Here is a 5,766-nt window from a genome sequence, read left to right on the forward strand (position 1 = left end):
AATTTTCTTTGGAAAAATAACAATACATTTAAAAAGATCTCTTTTTGTGCAAAATAGTGATTTTTTTCTCTGTATTGTTGATTTTTCTGCGTATACATGTAACATTTGAAATTTTCTGTATCCATTACAGAAATCTGGCATAATCACTAAGCTGGAAAGTTTAATAAAATCGTGTGTAGAGAGAACTTCATGGCACATTATTGCCACATACCGAGTTGACAAGGCTCGAAATGCTACGAACCACTAGATAAAAAAGTAACTGTTAGCAGAAAGTCTGTATTCAGTTAAAGTATCCTACGATGTCTGTCAAACAGTGCGTCGTAATCATTCAACTCATCGTTCGGGAAGGACTGGCACTGTGATCCATATCAGAAATAGGATAGAGATCCTTCGTCGAGACAGGAGCCTCGGCAAAGCGGTTTCGGGTTTAAATGGAAGAAAGAAAGGAGAAAGGAATGAGACACGGGGGAGGGGGGGGGGCTGCGGAGAATAGCAAGGGTAGCCCACGGCGCGACGCGACGCAGGGCATTTCGTGAGATCTCCGGAAAAGTGCGCTGGGGAGTCTTGCCCTGTTCCTGGGATTGGTGGTCCTCGTGTTCCAGAACCCCTGGGAGCAGGCAGCCCGCTGCTCACGCTAGCAAGCGATGCTCTCTCTACGACCAACTAGGGAAGATTCAGCCTTTCCCCTCTATCCTACTTCTCAGTGATCACCGCAAACGGTCTTACTCTAATTCATTTACCCGTAAACCACTTTGCTCTCTTAATATTTCACGTACAGCTTGTTATCTTCAAAGAGTCTTCTGTTCTTTTCGTTTTTTAATTTCTTTGTTCTTTTTTCACTTTTACAATTTACGTGTAAGTATATCAGGCATTTTTCTCATTTTTATTAAGTAATACTCTAGCCATTTCCTTTTTTAATTCTGCTTTTGGTATTATATTTACTTTCCTGTCTCCACCCCGGTGTTCTCAAAAACCTATGCTGTCTGTTCTCTGCCGCTACCACTTTCGTCAAAACCCTACATTGTGGGAGCGGAATTGGTTTCTTCTCTTAAGTTCCGTAATAATCTGCATTATACTTTAAACTTCTGTAAAGCCTGACATCAATGTAATTTTCATGAACCATTATTTCTTGAAAAGTTGAATAGCACCGAAGTTAAGTGAGTTTTTCCATTGTTTCCATTTACTTCCAGTTTCTGTTATACACTAGATAAGTTTGCGGGTTTTTAAATACTGTGGCTCCATTATTGTTAGCCGAAATACTGAAATTGTTTTCTGTTCTCCGCAAAGGTATTTGTAATCCAATCTCTGTAGCATATCCGACTGTCCGGAATTATTACCAAGTTCATCGTCATCATTATCATCATCATCAGCCTCACGGACTGGGCCCTTTGATCCGCTCCGTCTCCTTCATAATTGGTCCTGAAAATGTTCTGCCACTAGGTTTTAATTGTTTTATGGTTTTAGTGGTTCTTTCATCTATCATATAGCCTATACGTTTTTTTACATCACAACTGATATTGTTTTATTGTGTCAATTATAGTTTGCATATTCAGTTCAGCTCGGATGTCGTCCTTTCTCTTTTTATCCATTTAAGGAAATTTATTTCACATGCTTCTGTTCTCTTCTCATCTCTCTTAAGGGTACAGTTTTCGTACCATAAAGCAGACCTGGTATATCCATAATTTTATTTTATAGAACTTTAGTAGAGCATCTCTGTGAGGTCCATTTAAGGAAATTTATTTCACATGCTTCTGTTCTCTTCTTATCTCTCTTAAGGGTACAGTTTTCGTACCATAAAGCAGAGCTGGTATATCCATAATTTTATAGAACTTTAGTAGAGCATCTCTGTGAGGTTTCGTTCCCAATGTTCTGCGTAAAATTCCATAGAAATAGCTAAAATCGTTCAACTTATTTTATATTTCATATTTTGCCCTCTATGTAAAATTGCACCCCAAATATTTAAATGGATAATTTGCTTACGAAATGCTTGTCAATTTCAGTCTTAACTCGCATTGGCTGTTGTCCCAAGAATTCCATTCATTTTGTCTTTGTGATGGAGACGTTCACATTGTATTCTCTGGCTGTTTTATTTAAATTAGAGACAACTTCTTGTAAGTCATTTTCATTCTGACTAAAAATTATTTGGTCGTCAGTAAAAAGTAGTGTACTACTAACATCAACATCGTTAACTTTAAAAAGTTTTATTGTCTGTACCCAAGTTTAAGTTACATGTTCTCTCTCTCTGCCTCTCCCTGCCCCCCCCCCCCCACCTCTCTCTCTCTCTCTCTCTCTCTATATATATATACATATATATATAGTTCATTTTTAGAACACAACCTACGACCAGCATAGAGACAAAACTGATGACACTTTCTGCAGGTCCTGACCGTCATTTTGCAGGACAATTCTCAAGAACGTACATGGCAAGCTGTTACTGATTTGTTTGACTGATGGGGCTATTAAGTGCTATACCACCTACTGCACTCCCCTGAGTTCAACTCGATTTCTAAACTGAGCCGGTCTGGGTATCCGAGCGGTTCTAGGCGCTTCAGTCTGGAACCACGCGACCACTACGGTTGCAGGTTCGAATCCTGACTCGGGCATGGATGTGTGTGATGTCCTTAGGTTAGTTAGGTTTAAGTAGTTTTAAGTTCTAGGAGGCTGATGAACTCTGATGTTGAGTGCTATAGTGCTCAGAGCCATTTGAACCATGTTTTTCTAAACTGGGGGAAACACTTCACGGTATTCGCTTCAGAACTGCTACAGATTCATCGGGCAATACACCGCGCCGCTCGAACTGTCAACACAACTGGCACTGCTAAGAGTATTCTACGACTTCCACGTCGCTTGCAGTGGGTTATACACAGTGCTGGTGACTACTTTGAAGGTCAGTAAAATTTTGAAACACGCATCTATTTTGTACGAGCTGTAAACTAATGTTTGCCACTATTAAAGTTCCAACCCTCGTATGTATATATATATATATATATATATATATATATATATATATATATATATATATATATATATATATATGTCTGTGACGCCACCAGGTTGTGTTCAGTTTAACGGTAGGCAGTGATCACAAGGAGTGGCTCATCAGTGGATATACAGTCGATATATAAATTATTTGTTAATGACAGTAATTTTTTCTTATCTTCATCGAACTCGCAACGACGGTTGATAGCGTAATTCGAAACGAATTGCGGAAAATTTTAAGAAATAGAGGAATCCCATTTCATCTTACAGGTCTGTACAGGCAGCAGACATGGCTGAAATAAACCAAGAAGTTATTGAACCATGCGTGTGCTCCCTGATATTTTTATTTTGTTATTCGTCTATAAACCCTGTAAAGATCTTGTAAGATGAGATGGAATACCTTTATTTCATAACATTGTCCACAATTTGTTTCGAACTGAATTGTCAACCATCGTTTCGAATTCAGTGAAGGCAAGAAAAAATTACTAAGTTAATAACAATTAATAAATATATCCACTGATGATCCAGTCCTTGTGATCACTGTCTATCGCCTTGACTTGGTAAGGTAAATATAATTAGCGGTGTAGGGTAGAGGTGAATGGGGAAGTATTCTAGCGACGATATGGGGCGCAAACGAGGAAGTCCACTGAGATAAGTGACTCTGACAAATGGCAAATTGTTACGAGTCGGAACCTGGGATCACGGATCTCGGAACAGCGTAGCTGCCCACTATTCGCGCACTGTTATCGTGAGCACCTATGCAAAGTGGTTGAAAGAGCATGAAACTGCGAGTAGGCGACAAGTTGTTGGACGTCTAGGCCTGATCACGGAACTATGAGGTTGGAGGATTCCCCCCCCCCCTCTCCCCCACCCTGTAAAACAAATTAGGCTGTGATCCGTGGCAGATCCGACCCAACGACGGAGTGCAATGCTGGCGCAGGCACAACTTTTTTGGAGTACACCTTTTAGAGCACAGTGTTGGAAGTGGGTCTCCACTGCAGACGACCCGCACGTGTCCCAGTGTTGACCCAATTACGACTGCAGTGGAAAAAGGGGAACAGGATCGTCGAAACTGAACTGTGGTTCATTGGAAACGTGATGACAGGTGGATGAATAACGTTTCTTGTTGCACCCCATCGACGGTCGTGATCCTGATACGCCATCATTCAAGCGAACGGCTACTCAAAGCAAGCACAATGGCGCGAACGAAGACAGAGGGGGGGGGGGGGGGGGGGGAAGGAGGCATTATGCTGTGGCAGATATTCACCTGGCCTTTCATGGAAACTATGGCAGTAAAAGAAGGCACTACGCCAGCTGTGGACCACGTGAACATTATTGTGGACCACCTACAGCCCTTCATGCTTGATGTTTCTCCTATCAGTGACAGCATCTTAAAAGCACTCCGTCTTCAGGCCACAAGTGGCCCATCGGGACCATCCGACCGCCGTATCATCCTCAGGAGAGGATGCGGATAGGAGGGGCGTGTAGTCAGCACACCGCTCTCTCGGTCGTTATGATGGTTTTCTTTGACCGCAGCCGCTACTATTCGGTCGAGTAGCTCCTCAATTGGCATCACGAGGCTGAGTGCACCCCGAAAAATGGCAACAGCGCATGGCGGATGGATGGTCACCCATCCAAGTGCCAACCACACCCAACAGCGCTTAACTTCGGTGATCTCACGGGAACCGGTGTATCCACTGCGGTACGGCCGTTGCCAGCGACAGCATCTTACTGCAGGATAACTGTCAGCGTCACAAGGGCAAACTTTTGCTACGGTGGTTTAAAGAGCGTGGTAGCGAACTCTCGTCGATGTTTTGGTCACCAATTTATTCAATGGAACACATCTATGACACTAGAAACCAAATACTCACCCATAAAGCATACCAGCTTCTCACTCACAAAGCAGCAGTCAGTATTTAAGGGAAATTGACTGACGAGTGCGTTGATAGTTGGTGCTATGTATATTTAGAAACCTATCAAAGTCTTGTTGAATCCATTCCAAGCAGTTTAGCTACGATATTACGTTCCAAAGATTAAGATGTTAGTAAGCAGGTGGTCATGAAGTGTTGGATCATCAGCGTATAATACTAACTGCATGTACAGCTTTTTACTTTCTATCCTACGGTGTAGCACATCTACACAAAAATTTGAAAGTGCATTGGGAAATTATAGCATACTTGTCTTACACCGAGACCTATAAGAAGCAGTAAAACGAAAATGAGACAGATGGAAAAAGTAATTCAACTGTTCATTATTTGAAAAGTAATCGCCATAGTTGTTAATATACACTGAAGAGCCAAAGAAACTGGTACACCTGCCTAATATCGTGTATGGCCCCAGCGAGTAAGCAGAAGTGCCGCAACACGATGTGGCATGGGCTCCAATAATGTGTGAAGTAGTGCTGGAGGGAATTGACACCAATATTCCAGCAGGGCTGTCCAAAAATCTTTAAGAGTACAAGGGGGTGGAGATATCTCCTGAACAATACGTTGCAAGGAGGCATCCCAAATACGCTCACTAATGTTCATGTCTGGGGAGTTTGGTGGCCAGCGTAAGTGTTTACATTCAGGAGAGTGTTTCTGGAGCCACTCTGTAGCAATTCTGGACGTGTGGGGTGTCGCATTGTCCTGCTGAAATTGCCCAAGTCCGTCGGAATGCACACTGAACATGAATGGATGCATGTGATCAGACAGGATACATACGTATGTGTCACCTGTCACAGTCGTATCTAGACGTATCAGGACTCTCAGATCACTACAACTGCACACGCCCCACACCATGAAAAAG

General features: G+C 42.3%; 1 pseudogene; it reads right to left on the reverse strand.

Moving 5' to 3' along the window:
- Window positions 1–4,578: 4,578 nt before the first annotated feature.
- Window positions 4,579–4,695, reverse strand: LOC124778075 (annotated as a pseudogene).
- Window positions 4,696–5,766: the final 1,071 nt, after the last annotated feature.

This window comes from Schistocerca piceifrons, chromosome 2 (assembly GCF_021461385.2).
Source record: "Schistocerca piceifrons isolate TAMUIC-IGC-003096 chromosome 2, iqSchPice1.1, whole genome shotgun sequence".
Taxonomy (NCBI): domain Eukaryota; kingdom Metazoa; phylum Arthropoda; class Insecta; order Orthoptera; family Acrididae; genus Schistocerca; species Schistocerca piceifrons.